The sequence below is a fragment of the Triticum dicoccoides genome, chromosome 6A, assembly GCF_002162155.2.
Source record: "Triticum dicoccoides isolate Atlit2015 ecotype Zavitan chromosome 6A, WEW_v2.0, whole genome shotgun sequence".
Classification (NCBI taxonomy): Eukaryota; Viridiplantae; Streptophyta; class Magnoliopsida; order Poales; family Poaceae; genus Triticum; species Triticum dicoccoides.
Window position 1 is genome coordinate 371,337,611 of NC_041390.1, and position 17,064 is coordinate 371,354,674.

Consider the following 17,064-nt stretch of genomic DNA (forward strand, 5'->3'; position numbering starts at 1 on the left):
ACCCAGAGATCAGGAAATTGATTCTTCAGGAGGCTCATGATTCTCCTTATTCAATACACCCGGGCAACACCAAGATGTATTTGGACTTGAAGGAAAGTTTCTGGTGGACAGGTATGAAGAAGGATATTGCCGAGTATGTCGCAGTATGTGACGTATGTCAGAGGGTTATGGCAGAGCACCAGAAACCAGCATGATTACTTCAGCCTTTGCTGATACCAGATTGGAAGTGGGACAAGCTTGGCATGGACTTCATTACAGGATTACCTAGGACCCGATCAGACAATGATTCTATTTGGGTAGTGGTTGATCGCTTGACTAAGGTAGCTCGCTTCATCCCCGTGAAAACCACATATACAAGTGCTAAGTTAGCCAAGATATACATGACCAGGATTGTATGTCTGCATGGAGTTCGGAGGACCATCATATCAGATAGAGGAACACAATTTACCTCAAAGTTTTGGCATTAGTTACATGAAACTTTGGGTACCAGGCTGGAGTTCAGTACAGCTTTTGATCCGCAGACAGATGGGCAAACCGAGAGAGTCAATCAGATTCTGGAGGACATGTTGAGAGCTTGTGCGCTAGATTATGGATCTAGTTGGGATGATAATTTTCCTTATGCAGAGTTCTCATATAACAACAGATATCAAGCTAGTTTGAAAATGGCTCCTTTCGAAACTTTGTACGGAAGGAGGTGCAGGACGCCATTGATGTGGGATGAAGTTGGAGACCGTAAATTATTCGGACCAGATTTAATTAGAGATTCAGAGGATAAAGTCAAGCTGCTCCGTGACAGACTCAAGGTAGCCCAATCCAGACAAAAGAGTTATGCTGATACTAAACGCAAGGAGGTAACCTAAGAAGTCAGAGATAGAGCATATCTGTGTGTGTCGCGACTTCTAGGAGTTAAATGATTTGGAGTCAAAGAAAAGTTACCACCATGGTTTGTGCGGCCGTGCAGAGTTTTAGAACGCATGGGTGAAGTTGCCTACAAGTTGGAATTACCAGAAGCCTTGTCAGGAGTTCATGATGTGTTTCATGTTTCCCAGTTGAAGAAGTGCCATGCAGAGATGGCCGATATTCCTTTGAGAGATACAGTGCCACTGGAGGCCATACAGTAGGATAGTGATATGACCTATGAGGAGAACCCATCAAGATTCTCGAGACTGCATGTTGGAGTAATGGGCCACGGGTAGGCTAACCCGAGGCCCAAAGCCTTTCAAGACATAGGGGCTAGTTGCGCCCCTCAAGACTCCAGATGAAGAGCCTCCTTCCGGAGGCCGGCTGAAGAAGCAGCCGGCTACCCGCATGCGGCCGAGTCCTAGAGGCGAGGTCAAGACCGGCCGACTCCCGCCTGGCGGCTTCCAGAGAAGCCGGCCACGGGGAGTCGGCCCACGGCACCAACGAGGCCCATGCCCTCATCAGGGGGATGGGACGGGGAGTGGCAATAGTAAAGCCCACTCCATCCCCCTTTTCAGGGGATGGCCACAGTGCGCTGTACCAACGGAGATCTCCGTCTGGCGCGGCACTGTTGCCATGCCATCCCTGACATCAGCAACAGTGGGCGGAGTCCTGCACCCACGACGGCCTGTCAGTATGGTCCATGGATGATGGGCCCTACCGGTCAGCGTGAGTCCAGAAGATGGCAAGAGCGCCACCAGTCGAACCCGAAGGGAGCCGGGCCCTGGGAGTTGGCCTGCCCCTCCCATGGGTCCCACGCGCCATTAACGAGACGAGACAAGGAGTGTCTACAGTAATCGCCCGCCAGGCGGCGGAGCTGTAGCCACGACCCCATGAGCAATCCTGTGTCATTAGAAGCACATCTACAGTAATCAGCAGCCGGCAAGACCCGCAAGCGGCGGGTACGGCCTGTCGGCTCCGTACCAAACCAGTTGGCGGGGCCCATCAGTCGGTGGGCCCCAACAGTCACCAGAAAGGCTGGCAGGCGAAGAGACTGGCGGCTGGGCCCTGCGCCCAGTCAGTTTGCCATTTTACCCCTGGGGGTAGGCCTATATAAACCCCCAGGGCACCCATGCAAAGGGTTCGACCCATTAGAACTAGACCAGATCATAGAGGGAGGAGAGAGCTAGCCCTGCCTTCTCCTACCTCTAGCATATAGCTCGAGGAGCGCCCTTGTACTCACTTTGCCTTAGTGATCATGCGGAGACCCCGCAGAGCAGGACTAGGGGTGTTATCTCCTAGGAGAGCCCCGAACCTAGGTAAAGTACGCCGGCGTTCGTGTCTACACCTCATCCCGCTTCCGGGCACCGGCGACGTTCTACTCGTTCCCACCATGATAAGCCATCCATTGGCATATGTCGCACCCAACCCCCGACATTTGGCGCCCACCGTGGGGCGAGGTGCACCGTCGTCCAGAGACCTATTCTGGACGGGAACCCTTTTCCTCCCTGGCGAGCGCAGCCAGCCCGGCATGCCAGACGGAGTCTGCGCCAATGCGCTGCATGGCGCTGAAATCGCATGCGTGGCTAGTTGCCTCGCCGATCTTGTCGGTGAGGTCCGCCTCTCCGACGAGCCCACATCCGACGCAGGCACAGGCGGCCCCGAGAGCCTCCTCGCGGGCCTCCTCGATCAACTCCACGTCGCCAGCGAGCCAGTTGGGGACTTGGAGTCCGTAGGCTCCACCGATCCGATGTTGGTCGATTCCGACACCGCGTCGCTTGACACGTTCCCCACCAATGTGGTGGTCTATGACGAGCCGCTCCCTTGCGCGGAGAGCGGCGGAAGCACCGTCACGGAAGTTCTTGTCATTGATCATGGCGAGCACTCCGGCGGGGGTGATTATGACCCGCTCAACGCGGCGCTGCAAGATCTGGCAGCACCCATTCCCGAAGATGCCAACGCCGAGATGCTAGAGGCATGCCGCCTTCAGCTAGTCGAAGGCGCCAAGAAGCTGGCCAGCATGAGACGCCTATCAGAGGCCTACCAGCGTGAGATGGACCGCGCTGTGGGCGGCACGCCGGCTCCAGCTGGGCCTAGCTGCCTTGGCACGGTCCAGCAGCGCGGCGTGGCCATCGCCAACCTGTTCGGGGCAAATCGCCCTGTTTACTCCACTCCTGCGGAGAACATCCAAGCCTCCCAGGCGGCGGACGAGCTGGAAAAATTCAAGGGCGAAGAACATCGCTTGATGACGGAGCGCGTCCAGCGACTCCTTGACGAGGCTGCGGAGCAGAACGAGGCAGGCTGCCGCACTGATGCGCCGCACCGGCAGAATGACGATCTGCCTCCCCACCGAGACCAAGGCGCGACATCTCGGACGCCGACTGGTGGTGTCCACGAAATAAAGGACAAGGAGCCGGCTGCCAGCCGCAGTCGGACTCGCATCACCATAGAGCGCGACCAAGACGGCCGCCCAAGAGTAGTGGAACGACGGGACGACTGTCCGCCCCCCACCCCCCTCGCAGGGAAAGGCGAGTCTCCCTGCCGCCTGTTGATCACTCGACGCTCGGCGACCGCCTTGGCCACCGAGAGGGAGTCTTAGAGAATGACGCCCGCCACCGGATCGACCGTCTCCACCGATCCCTGGCGCTTGAAGAAGAAGATGAGTTGGGTCCGTCGTGTTTCGGCCCCCGCATTCGAGACGAGCCCTTCCCCAAAGGGTTCACGCTCCCAAGAGACACACCCAAATACACTGACTTTGTGAAGCCGGAAGACTGGCTAGTTGACTATCCCACGGCCGTCAGCATAGCAAACGGCAACAAGCGTGTTGCCGTGAAGTACGTTTCGCTCATGCTCCAAGGCACGGCCCGGACATGACTGAACAGCTTGAAGCCCCGCAGCATCAACAGTTGGGTCGACTTCACCGATGCCTTCATCCGCAACTTCACCAGCACGTACAAGCGGCCTCCCAAACCTCGCCAGCTCTCCTTGTGCGTGCAACGCCCCAACGAGTCAACTCGCAAATACCTCACGCGCTGGGCCGAGCTCCACAACTCCTGCGAGGGCATGCACGAGGTGCAGGGCATTGAGTACTTCACTGCAGGATGCCGAGAGGGCACCCTCCTCAAGCACAGGCTTCTCTGCGATGAGCCAGAGACCCTCGACAAGCTGCTGATCATAGCAGACAAATATGCCATGGCCGACTCCTCGATGAAGACGGAGATCCAAGTTAGTGCGACAGGCAAGGTGGCTCCTCAGGCTCCTCGAACCCCGGCTGGAGACGCCAATCGGCGTCAACAACAGAATGACCACAAGCGCAAAGCCCCACAGCCGGCTTCCACCAGCCGGCAGGTGGCGACAGTCGAAGACCAGCAGCCGGAAGGGCAGCCTCCGCCCAAACGTCAGAAGGGCGGCAAGCCCAATTGGCTGTCGGCTTTCTCATATGAGCAGACTTTGGATGGACCCTGCAAATTCCATAGTGGCGCAAAGCCGTCCAACCACACCACTCGGAAGTGCCACTGGCTCACCAGGATCGCCAAGGGAGACGGACTTTTGCCTCCCCCACCTACTGGGCAGCTGCCTCCTCCTCCGCCCCAGCAGCCGGCGGTCAGACCAGTCGGCACGATACAAGACGAGTACCCAGAAGAGCATGGAATCTATGTCGTGTTCACCAGCGTGGCCGATGACCGATGCAGCAGGCGGCTGCAGCAGCAAGAGGTGAATGCAGTAGCATCTGAGACACCAGAGTTCATGCATTGGTCTGAGAAGCCCATCAGCTGGAGCAGAGCTGACCACCCGGAAGTAATGCCCAAACCCGGCTCCTATGCCTTGGTTTTGGATGCCACCTTTGCCACGGAAAAGCGAGCTGCTCGCTTCTCCAGAGTCCTGATAGACGGCGGCAGCAACATCAACATCTTGTACAAGGATACCATGGAGAAATTAGGAATCAGACAGAGGCAACTTCAGTCCAGCCGGACAGTGTTCCATGGCATAGTTCCTGGCCTTTCCTGCTCACCAACCGGCAAGATTCTGATTGACGTCCTCCTTGGAGACAAAGATCATTTCCGCCGAGAGTCAATTTGGTTTGAGGTGGTGGACCTTGAGAGCCCATACCATGCATTACTTGGTCGGCCTGCCCTGGCCAAGTTCATGGTCGTCCCCCACTATGCCTACCTCAAGATGAAGATGCCGAGTTCCAAGGGGATTCTGACCATAACTGGCGACTACAAGAAGTCATCTGCCTGCGCAGCAGAGAGCAGTCGGCTGGCCGAGTCCCTCGTGATCGCACCTGAGAAACGGCTCCTTGACCGGGTTGTGGCGATGGCAAGCAAGCAGCCAGAGATGTCGCCCGATCCCAAGGAGTCAGAAGCTGAGGGCTCGTTCAAGCCGGCCAAAGAAACAAAGAAGATACCCTTGGACCCGGAGCACCCGGAGAGGTACGTTGTCGTAGGTGCAAACCTCAACAGCAAATAGGAAGGCGAGCTCATCGATTTCCTTCCTAAGAATTGGGACATCTTCGCATGGTCCCCCAAAGACATGCCAGGAGTCCCGATGGATTTCGCCGAGCACAAATTACATGTCCGGTCCGATGCCAAGCCAGTGAGGCAGCCCTTGCGCCGCTTGTCAGAAGAGAAGAGAAGAGTTGTTGGAGAAGAGATAGGCTGGCTGCTGGCAGCCGGCTTCATCATGGAGGTGTTCTTTCCAGAATGGCTAGCCAACCCAGTCCTGGTACTGAAGAAGAACAAGAAGTGGCGAATGTGTATTGATTACACTAGCCTCAACAACGCATGCCCCAAGGACCCGTTCGCTTTGCCAAGGATCGACCAAGTGATAGACTCCACAGCCGGATGCGAGCTGTTGAGTTTCTTGGATGCATATTCAGGATATCACCAGGTCAAGTTGAACCCGGCCGACAGACTGAAGACTGCCTTCATCACGCCATTTGGAGCCTTCTTCTACTTGACCATGACGTTCGGCTTGAGGAATGCTGGCGCCACCTTCCAACGTTGCATGCAGAAGTGCCTCCTCAAGAAACTCGGCAGAAACACCCACGTTTACGTGGACGATGTGGTGGTGAAGACGGAGAAGCGTGGAAACACTGCGGGAAGACCTCAAGGAGACCTTTGAGAACTTGTGCCGATTTCAAATCAAGCTCAACCCGGAGAAATACATCTTCGAAGTACCAGCTGGCCAGCTTCTTGGCTTCCTGGTCTCTGAACGCGGCATAGAATGCAACCCTGTGAAGATCAAGGCCATTGAGAGGATGGAAGTACCCTGCCAACTGCTGGACATACAAAAGTTCATTGGCTATTTGGCATCCATCAGCCGATTCATTAGTCGGCTGGGCGAGAAGGCTCTCCCCCTATACCAACTCATGAAGAAGACCACTTTTTTCGAGTGGAACCACAAGGCGGATGAAGCTTTTCTCCAACTAAAGAAGATGTTGACTACTCCACCTGTCATGGCGGCTCCGACTCCTAAGGAACCCATGCTCCTCTACATCGCCGCCACCAGCCGAGTAGTCAGCACAGTCATCGTGGTAGCACGCAAGGAGGAAGGCAAGGCACTACCAGTCCAGAGACCGGTATATTATTTGAGCAAAGTATTGCCGACCTCCAAGCAAAACTACCCGCACTACCAGAAGATGTGCTACGGCGTGCACTTCGCCGCCAAGAAATTGAAGCCTTACTTCCAAGAACATCCAATCACTGTGGTCTGCATAGCTCCACTAGCCGAGATCATCGGGAGCCGGGATGCTTCGGGCCGAGTGGCCAAATGGGCCATAGATTTCGCCCCCTACACCATCTACTACCAGCCTCGCACTCCCATCAAGTCGCAAGCGCTGGCCGACTTCCTCGTCGACTGGGCCGAGACCTAGTATCTGCCGCCAGCACACGACTCCACCCATTGGCGAATGCATTTTGACGGCTCCAAGATGCGCACCGGCTTGGGAGCTGGCATCGTCCTCACCTCCCCCAAAGGCGACAAGCTCAAATATGTGTTGCAAATCCATTTTGCCGCCTCCAACAACGTCGCCGAATACGAGGCACTCATTCACGGGCTCCGGCTGGACAAAGAGCTTGCATTCGCCGGATCCTGTGCTATGGTGACTCCAACTTGGTGGTCCAGCAGTCGTCAGGCGATTGGGACGCCAAAGACGCAAACATGGCGAGCTACCACTTCCTTGTACAACAACTCAGTGGATAGTTTGAGGGGTGTGAATTTCTCCATGTACCAAGAAACGACAAAGACCAAGCAGACGCCCTAGCTCGAATCGGCTCCACCCATCAAGCAATACCGTCCGGCGTCGCCCTTCAGCGCCTCCTCAAGCCGTCCGTCAAGCCGTCGCCAGAGTCATACTCTATCTTCGTGCCGGCTCCTCTTGAAGCAGTCGGATCTGACTCGAGAGCCCCCGCAGACGGCACAAGCATTCTGGCAGGTGGTGCGGGGGTCGTGACAGTCGCACCCGGCCTGGGGACTGCGGCGGTCGGCCCGGAGACTTCAGAACCTGGCTCGGGGACTGTGCCAATCGGCCCAGGGACTTCATCGACATAGCAAACCGCTGCCGACTCCAACCCGCTGCCTCTCGGCCCAGCCGCCCTCGTCCAAGTCACAGTCCTGACAGTTGCAGAAATTGCAGCACCTTCATGGGCCCAGCCCATCCTCAAATTCCTGGTGAACAAAGAGCTGCCAACTGATGGGATCTTAGCTCGACAAGTGCAACGCCAGGCGGCAGCCTACACCATAGTCAACAGAGAGCTTGTAAGGCGCAGTGTCACTAGTGTCTACCAGCGCTGTGTGGAGCCGGAGCAAGGCCAAGCCATTCTCAAGGACATCCATCAAGGCGAGTGTGGCCACCACGCAGCCTCAAGAGCACTCGTCGCCAAAGCCTTCCGCCATGGTTTCTTCTGGCCGGCTGCTCTTGTGGACGCCAAGGCCTTTGTCCAAAAATGCAAAGGGTGCCAGAAGTTCCGCTCCAAGCCACATCAGCCGGCTTCTGCACTCAAGACTATTCCCATTGCCTGGCCCTTTGCTGTTTGGGGCCTGGCCATGGTGGGATCATTCAAGACGGCACGAGGCAGTTTGACTCACTTACTTGTCGCAGTGGACAAGTTCACCCAGTGGATAGAAGCAAAACCAATCAAGAAGTTGAATGGTCCAACTGCTATGACTTTCATCTCTGACATCATGATTCGGTATGGCATACCGCACAACATCATCACCGACAACGGCACAAACTTTGCCAAAGGTGCCTTGGCCCGTTTCTGCGCGACGCAGGGTATCCGACTGGACTTAGCGTTTGTTGCCCATCCGCAGTCCAATGGCCAGGTAGAGCAAGCAAACGGCCTCATCCTGTCCGGCATCAAGCCTCGACTGGTCGAGCCTCTAGAGCACTCGGTCGGCTGCTGGCTTGACGACTTTCCAGCCATCCTATGGAGCCTGCACACAACTCCAAACAAGTCAACCGGCTTCACGCCCTTCTTCCTCGTCTATGGTGCAGAAGCCGTCATCCCAACGGACATAGAATTTGACTCCCCTCGAATCACCATGTACACCGAAGAGGAAGCAGAACAAGCACGTCAAGACAGCGTCGATCTACTAGAAGAGGGCCGGCTGTTGGCACTCAGCCGGTCCAGCATCTACCAGCAGAGCCTGCGCCGATACTACAACCAGAAGGTCAAGCGGAGATCTTTCCAAGAAGGAGACCTTGTGCTCCGGCTGATCCAGCGAACAGCCGTCCAGCACAGGCTCTCAGCACCTTGGGAAGGCCCTTTCATCATCAGCAAAGTGTTGGGCAACGACTCCTACTACCTGATCGATGCACAGAAGCCCCGAGCACGCAAGAGGGACGACTCCGGCAAAGAGACGGAGCGTCCATGGAATGCAAATCTCCTCCGAAGATTTTACAGTTAATGCAGTATGTACCATGCTATGTTTTGTATTGAAGTACGAAGACTTCGGGCCCCCCAAGAAGAGCTCGGGGACTGCCCTCTTTTATCTATATGATAAGAATTATGCCTGTGAGTATGTTATTCTTTGTTATGCTGCTCGGCACCGGGTTCGACTAGTCGGCCCGAGGACTTGTCGTCTTGTACTATGAAATGCTTCCTGCAGCCGGACAAGTAGTGTGTGGCACTTAAGCCGTCTCCTGTTAGAAGCCACAGCTCGCAGAGCGACTGTCTGGTGGGCAGGAGTAAGGTAGAATGGGTGTCCACATGAAAAATGGCAAAGGACTCAAAGCATGTACATAGTTTAAGCCGGCTTCCAGCCTTTTACAACCGACTCTTGAGCAGCCGGCTCACCGTTTTCTAAACAACTTGCTAAAAAACTCTAAACGGCTAAGTACTTGCCTTCCCAAAGAAGCTAAGTACTTGCAACAGTCCGCAGAGGGGCTGTCCGACTGGCAAGACGGCAACCAAGGGAAGGCAGCAAAGGAAAAAGCCAAAGAGCAATGGGCAAGAAGATATAGAACACGGAGAAATATTTACATAGAAAAGGCCCTTGGCCGAATTTTCAAAACAGAGATTCAAGATACACCCCGCGGGTGGAATTGTGCAAATTAACAAGTTCATCGAGACTATTAAGCAGATAAAAGCAAAGATGAAGTGGCAGCCTAGGAAACTACAGACGGATTCGGAGGACCGGAGGGGTCGGTGGTGCCAGTTGCCGGAGCAGCCGGCTGGTTGGTCTCCGCTTGGTCACCTCTGGCAGCAGCTGGCTCGGTTGGGCGTGGCTTGTTGCTAGAGGCGCGGTCGAGCTGGGGCTGGCCGTCTGCTCCAAACTCTGGCGCCTCCTCCTTCCTCCGCCTCGCATTCTTCCTCGCCACTGGAGTCAATCACCTCCGCCGAGTCCTCGCCGTCGTCCGGGTTCAGCCTGAACCACTCCAGCGGCGCCTCCTCGCCGTTCTCAGCCCACTCTGGGACAAAGATGCTAGCGTCGATGTATTCGGGGATCGACGTTGCGCGCTTGACGAGATTGTCTTCCACGACCACCAACTCCGCCTGAGCTTCTAGCCAGAACGTGGCTAGCTGGGCTAGACTCAGCCCAGGATACCACGCCTTGACGAACTCTAAGGCCCGGCGCGCTCCAGCCTGGGCCAAAGAGCCCTTCCAAGCCTCAAGGCAGCCAGCCGCTACCTCCAGCCAGTCAGCAATCTGACTAGGGGTGCGCGGTGCCTGCATACCCGGCCCCAGGGCAGCAATCACCTGGGCGCCGTCACGTTGAAGCCGGCGCAGCATCCGGTGAGCCGGCCGAAGGCGGGCCTCGATGCTCAGGATCTCCTCGCCAAGAGTTCGGGGGGCGTCGGCCGCGATCTGTGCGCCGTCCGCCCTCCGCCCTTCGTGATCCGCTTTGATGGCTTGGTTGGTAGCAACCGAGTGGCCAGGGAAGAAGTCTGCCAAGACAGAAGAATGAAGAACAAGATTAAAGGCTAGAGGTCGACTCGACTAGCAGTCGGCAGCTTAGAAAAGGAAAATGAGGGGAAGCTCACCGTCAACGAGATCTTCGATCTCATGGAAGCCAGAGACCAGCATCGCCTCCTTGTCGGTCCAGGAGGAGCGCTCGGACGCGAACTCGGCAAGGAGGGCGGCCTCCTTGTCCTCCGCCTCCTTCTGGGCCTTCTTGAGCAGCTCCTTCTCCTCCGCCAGCTGCGTGGCCAACCGGTCGCGCTCCTTCGCCAGCTGGCCGCACTCCTCCTCCTTGACACATAGCGCAGTGTTGGCCTCGCCCAGCTGCTACTACAGGGTGGCGTTGGCCTCTACAGAAGAAGAAGAAAAGGTGTCAGTCGTAAACAAGGAAGAAAGGTCGCCGGGGAGATCCGGCCCGATTGCTCAGCAGTCGGCCCGAATCTCGGGGACTACAGCTCGCGGGTGCACCAGCGCGCCCCCACGAATAAAGGAATCATCAACAAAAGAAGAATAGTCGCTGGGGAGATCCGGCCCGACTGCTCAGCAGTCGGCCCAAATCTCGGCGACTACAGCCCGCGGGTGCGCCAGCGCACCCTTGCAGAGAAGGAAGAGGACTCACCTCGGCTGTCCGACAAGTCGGCGGTCCACTTGGCCAGCTCCTCAATGTTGGCGTTGAAGGTGGTCACATGAAGATTATGGTAATCCTGCGACAAAATTTCAAAGAAAGTGTTGGTACTTGGAACTCGCCGATTAGAGTTCTGAGCCGCATGCTCAACAGCCGGCCCGAACTCGGGGACTACACCCATTGGGTGCGCTGGCGCGCCCCCAAGAAGAAGAACAAGAAACAGAAACAAAGAAGGAGGACGCGTACCCGGATGGCTACTCGCGATGCCAGATACGCCTTGGTGCATTCCATGATGGCATCACCCTCGGCTCGGAGCTTGGCTTGGACGTCCAAAAGCGCCTGGTTCAACGGGCCCGTCCCGCCTCCCTGCACCCACCCAGTGGGCGCGGTGCTCGTCGCCTCGGTGTCCGGGATCGTGGAGCTCGCGGCGCCGGTCTCCAGAGGGCGCGACGCCGAGGCCGCCTTCGCGAGATGGCGGCGCGTCGGTGTGCCGACCTCAAGAGCCAGGCCCGTCGCCACCATGTTTTCAGTTGGCGGCATCGGCAGGTCCGCTAGCTGCCCGCCTGGCACGCTCCCGGACGGCGGCGGTGGCAGCACGATTACGTCCCGCATGGCGATGTCATCGCCATCCCTCTCCATGATCGGGTTCTCGTCGCCGACTTCCCCAGTCTACGCCGTGAACTCCGAAGGTGGCGGCACAGAGTTCAGAGGGACGACGAACACCGCCGACTGGCGATGTGCGGCCTCTTCAGCATGCTTCTTCTCCGCATCGGCGGCCTCGACTTCCGCCATCTTCTTCAGGGCGGCAGCCTCCGCCTTGTCAGCTTCCGCCTTCTTTAGGCGTGCGGCTTCCCGCTCCTCGCGCGCCTCCCACGTGTTCCGCTCCGTCGCCTCCCGGAGGTCGGTGACCGGATCAATCCGCCGGGTGTTGGAGGAGGTCTCCGCCGACTTCATGACGGAGCCGGCGGCCGACTTCTCAAGAGAGAGCGGGGCCCTACAGTCAAGAATGTAAAGCAAAGGAATTTCAGATGGACTCAACGAAGAAAAAGTGATGGCGCAAAGGAAGGTAGCACTTACGCAAAAACTAGCTGCGGCGTCTTCACCTCCTTGCGGAAGCGGTTGGCCTTTGCGGCCGCTTCGTCCCACTTGGTCACCGCGGCCAAGCCCTTGGGCTTCTTCGGTCGGCTGCCGAACAGGCTCGGCCCGGCCCTGCGCTTCTTAGCGCCACCTTGGGCGTCTGGTGCGGCAGACGAGCTCGCGCCCGGCTGGCCGGCTCCTGGCTGGTGGCACGGGGCGACCTCCTCGTCATCGTCAGGCCAGTCCTTGAGACTGGCCCTGAGTCTCAGGCCACCCACTACGCCGCCTCCTCCCTCAGCGTCGTCCTCCAGGGCCGCCGCCCCCAAGTCGGGTCGTCAACATCGCTCTCTGCCCTATCAGGGAGGAATTCGCGGTCCGGCCCCACGGTGCCGGCTGCTGGCTAGAGGAGGGGGTTCTGACCAAAGCCGACTGGTCAGATCGGACAAGATGGACTCGGCAACGAAGAAGTCAGGAGAGTCAAAGAAAAAGAGAAAAAGAAACGACTCACCAGAGGCGGAGGGGTGGCACGTGAATATCGCTCCTTGCCGAACTGCCACTCTTCTTTGAGGTTGCAGTTCGCAAGATAATTCACCATATAGGCTACCTCCTCGTGAGGCATTTCCTTGGTGCACATCCGACTCGGATCCCGGTGCCCGCACATGTGGCAAAAAATGTGGGGGCGACCTTGGAGTGGGAGTACTCGGCGCGCCACGAAGGCGGCCAGCAAATCCGGCCCGGTCAGGCCCTCCGACTGCGTCAGCAATCAGAGTCGCGCGACGGTGCCGGCTCCTACGGGCGTCAGTGTCATGGCTCGATACGACCAGTTGGGCTGCCTCCCAGCCGGCGGGCCGGCTACGTAGGCCGGCAGATTGACCCAGTCACCCTCCGCGGAGACGCTCTTCACGTAGAAGTACGACCGCTACCACATCTTCACCGACTTTATCAGCTTGATGAAGGGAAACGGATTGTCGGCCCCCGACCTCCGCACGGTGATGAACGTGTCGCACTGAGCCGACAAGCCCACGGCCTGGGTGCTGAGCTTGGAGTAGAAGAACTCCCCCTAGAGCTCGACGGTGGGGAGAACACCGAGGAAGCCTTCGCACAAGGCGACGAAGGCGGACAGCAGCACCACCGTTTTGGGGTTGAGGTGGTGCGACCGGAGACCGTAGAATTCAAGAAAAGAATGGAATAAGCTGCTCGCCGGTAGGCCAAGGCCGCGTAGGCAGTGCGAGCGGAAGACGACCCGCTCGCCCTCCTGCGGCGCCGGCGAGATTTCCTCCCTCAGCGCGAGACGGACCCGAACGAGGTCCTCGTCGGGCAGCCAACGCGTCTTGCGGAGGAAATCGACGTGATCGTCGTGGACCTCCGAACCATCCCAGGTGTTGGAGTGCACCGCAGGGGGCATGGCGGTGGAGGAAGAGCTCATTGTGAATGGACCACCGTAGCGCTCGATGTAGCTTGAGGCGCAGCGGCGAGGGGGGAAAGAAGAAGAAGCAATGAGGAGGCAGGGCGCGCGTCCTCTGCCGCTCCCCCTCCTCCCCCTACTTATAGACTCATGGGCTGCGAAGCTGAGGGGCGGTTGTGGGATCTACTGCGTCCACTACCCCACGCCCCCACGTTTATCGTGCAAAATTACTGCGCGCAGTAACTCCACGAGAACCTCAACCGTCCACCTCGGCCGGAGCGGATCCACTCACGTGCCGAGGTGCGGTAGTGGCGGGCCCCGCCTGTAGGCATGTCCCGTCGCGCATGTGGATGGCCAGACTGGCCCGGTCGCTTGTTGCCACATGACGGGCCCGAAACGGGCGGCAGCCTAGAAGCTTAGCTAGTACGCCACTGGGATCCCGCCGGGGCGTTCAAAAATTTTGGACGAGTCAAATTGGGCGAGTCCGACTCCTACCAGTCGGCCCGACAGAAGTCGAACGAGGTTTTCACCTCAAGCACTCAGAGAAAGAAACTGCTGAGGCTCCTCGGCTGATCATCCGCAATGCCTTATCAGCTTCTGGGACTACTATCGGAGTAATGGGCCACGGGTAGGCTAACCCGAGGCCTAGAACCTTTCAAGACATCGGGGTTGGCTGCGCCCCTCAAGACTCCAGATGAAGAGCCGCCTTTTGTAGGCTGGCTGAAGGAACAGCCGGCTACCCGCATGCGGCCGAGTCCTAGAGGCGAGGTCAAGACCAGCCGACTCACGCCTGGCGGCTTCTAGAGAAGCCGGCCACAGGGAGTCGGCCCACGGCACCAACGAAGCCCATGCCCTCATCAGGGGGATGGGACGGGGAGTGGCAACAGTAAAGCCCACTCCCTCCCCTTTTTCAGGGGATGATTAGGCCACAGTGCGATGTACCAACGGAGATCTCCGTCTGGCGCGGCACTGTTGCCATGCCATCCCTGACATCAGCAACAGTGGGCGGAGTCCTGCACCCACGACGGCCTGTCAGTATAGTCCACGGATGACGGGCCCTATCAGTCAGTGTGAGTCCAGAAGACGGCAAGAGCACCACCAGTTGGACCCGAAGGGAGCCAGCCCACGGGAGTCGGCCTGCCCCTCCCATGGGTCCCACGCGCCATTAACAAGACGAGACAAGGAGTGGCTACAGTAATCGCCCGCCAGGCGGCGGGGCTGTAGCCACGACCCCATGACCAAGCCTGCGTCATTAGAAGCACAGCTACAGGAATAAGCAGCCGGCAAGACCCGCAAGCGGCGGGTACGGCATGTCGGCTCCGTACCAGACCAGTCGGTGGGGACCGTCAGTCGGCGGGCCCCAACAGTCAGCAGAAAGGTCAGCAGACGAAGAGACTGACGGCTGGGCCCTGCGCTGAGTCAGTTTACCATTGTAGCCCTGTTGGTAGGCCTATATAACCCCCCAGGGCACCCATGCAAAGGGTTCGACCCATTAGAACTAGACCAGATCATAAAGGGATGAGAGAGCTAGCCCTGCCTTCTCCTACCTCCAACATACATCTCGAGGAGCGCCCTTGTACTCACTTTGCCTTAGTGATCATGCGGAGACCCCGCAGAGCAGGACTAGGGGTGTTATCTCCTAGGAGAGCCCCGAACCTGGGTAAAGTACGCCGGCGTTCGTGTCTACGCCTCTTCCCGCTTCCGGGCACCGGCGACGTCCTACTCGCTACCACAATGATAAGCCATCCATTGGCATATGTCGCACCCAACTCCCGACACTGCAAGTAGGGTTACCCGCAGCAAGGTCATCAAGTTTTGCAAGGTTCAGTGGAGTCATCATACTGAGGAAGAAGCCACCTGGGAACGAGAAGAAGACCTCCGACAGGACCACCCACACCTTTTTGCTAGGCAACCAGAATCTCGAGGGTGAGATTCATCTTAAGGGTTGTAGGTTTGTAACATCCCAATTTTCAATTTGGTTGTTTATAATAGATCATTCATATGCATCCATGATTTATGCATTTTTGCCCCATTTGTTTTATTTGATTTTTAATACAAGGAACTTTGAGAAACTCAAGGACCAAAAGAGAGAGTTGGAAGTTTCCCTAAAAACCAATTTTGAATTTTTTTGGAAGTTGGAAGTTTGGATCAAATTTGGTTTCACCAAAAAAACCATTTCCATTATATAAAGAATAAAATAAAGAGAGAAGATAAAATGACTTCTTCAAAATCAGAAAATAACATTGGAAATTGAATTTGGAATCAAAATATATTTGTTGGGTTTTATTTGCACTTTATTTTATTAGTTTAGCAAAAAGTTTATTTTTGAAAACTTGCATTTTAGGCCGGATAAATGTTCACAAGGTCATATATAAGACCATATATCTATGTGATTTTTTTCTGGGATTTTTTGGAGTTTTAATTTTATTTTGTAGCCCTAAAGTGCTTTTGTAAAAAACGTTTAAAAAACATGGGCAGCCAAGGCGCAAGGGAGGCCCAGCCTTCTTCACGACAGGGTCATCTTCAACCTCCAGTATGTACGCACGCAAGGAGGGCAACATCCCACCCTCGCGCCCCACCCCTCCCCTTCCTCTCCCTCGCTCCAAAACAGCTCTGAACGGAATCCCCTCGCCTCCCTCGACCATTTGCCCTCCTTAGTGCGCCTTGGAGTCGCCTGTAATGGCCATTACGAGGCAAAGAAACAGCCACCATTAAACACCACAATCTTTTCGGATTCTGACCTCCCCAAGCCCTATATAAAGCACCCCTGGGAGCTCCTCTCAACCCTCGTCCGAAGCCCTCTACTTCTGGAGATTTTCCCCCTCCCTAACCTCGCCAATTGCTCGCCGGAGTTCATGGATTCTGGCGGCTTCTCCACCACGCCAGGAGGCGATACCGACCCCGCGGTGCTGTTCCTCGGATCCGCCTCACGTTGCTCTTCACCGTTCCACACACGTCCTTCGCCGAAGCACACGGAGTTGCCTTCTTCCTCGTCGCCAGCGACAAGTCCGGTGAGCACCCAGACAGCCAATCATAGGGCGCCACTTGGCATCTGGCCGATTTTTTTTCCCATTTTCCAGTATATTTCCAATCTCAGATTCTATCCCAATTCTTGTTTCTAGTATATCTTTTAGTCTATAGATCCAATTTAGTTGATTCTTTTTCCTACTAGTTCATAGAAATCCCATCTATCCAGAGAACCAAACGAAAAATATTTTTGAGAATTTTAAAATTTGTATTCAAACAGATCTGAATTCAATCTTCGTTAGGTCGTATCTCGAGTTTCGTAACTCCGTTTTAGGTGATTCTTTTTTCAAATCGAAGCTAGTGACATGTACTTTCTGTTAAAACCAAAACCATTTAGTTTTGTAGCTGTAAAAATTACGTTCTATACAGAAACTTTATTTGGTTGTTTTTGAAGTTTTTTGAAGACCTTTATTTGCTTTCTTTTTGGATCTTTGCTTGTATGCTTATGTATGTTATTGCTTGATTACGCTAGATCCTCCAGAGTGCGAAGCTTGCTACTACGAATATTTACAGTTCAACGAACGTTATCAAGGCAAGTTCACACTTTGATCTTAATTCTCAATACCCAGTTTTTAGTATGCATTAGTTTCACCCTAAAATATTGCATGAGTAGGATTGGAAACATG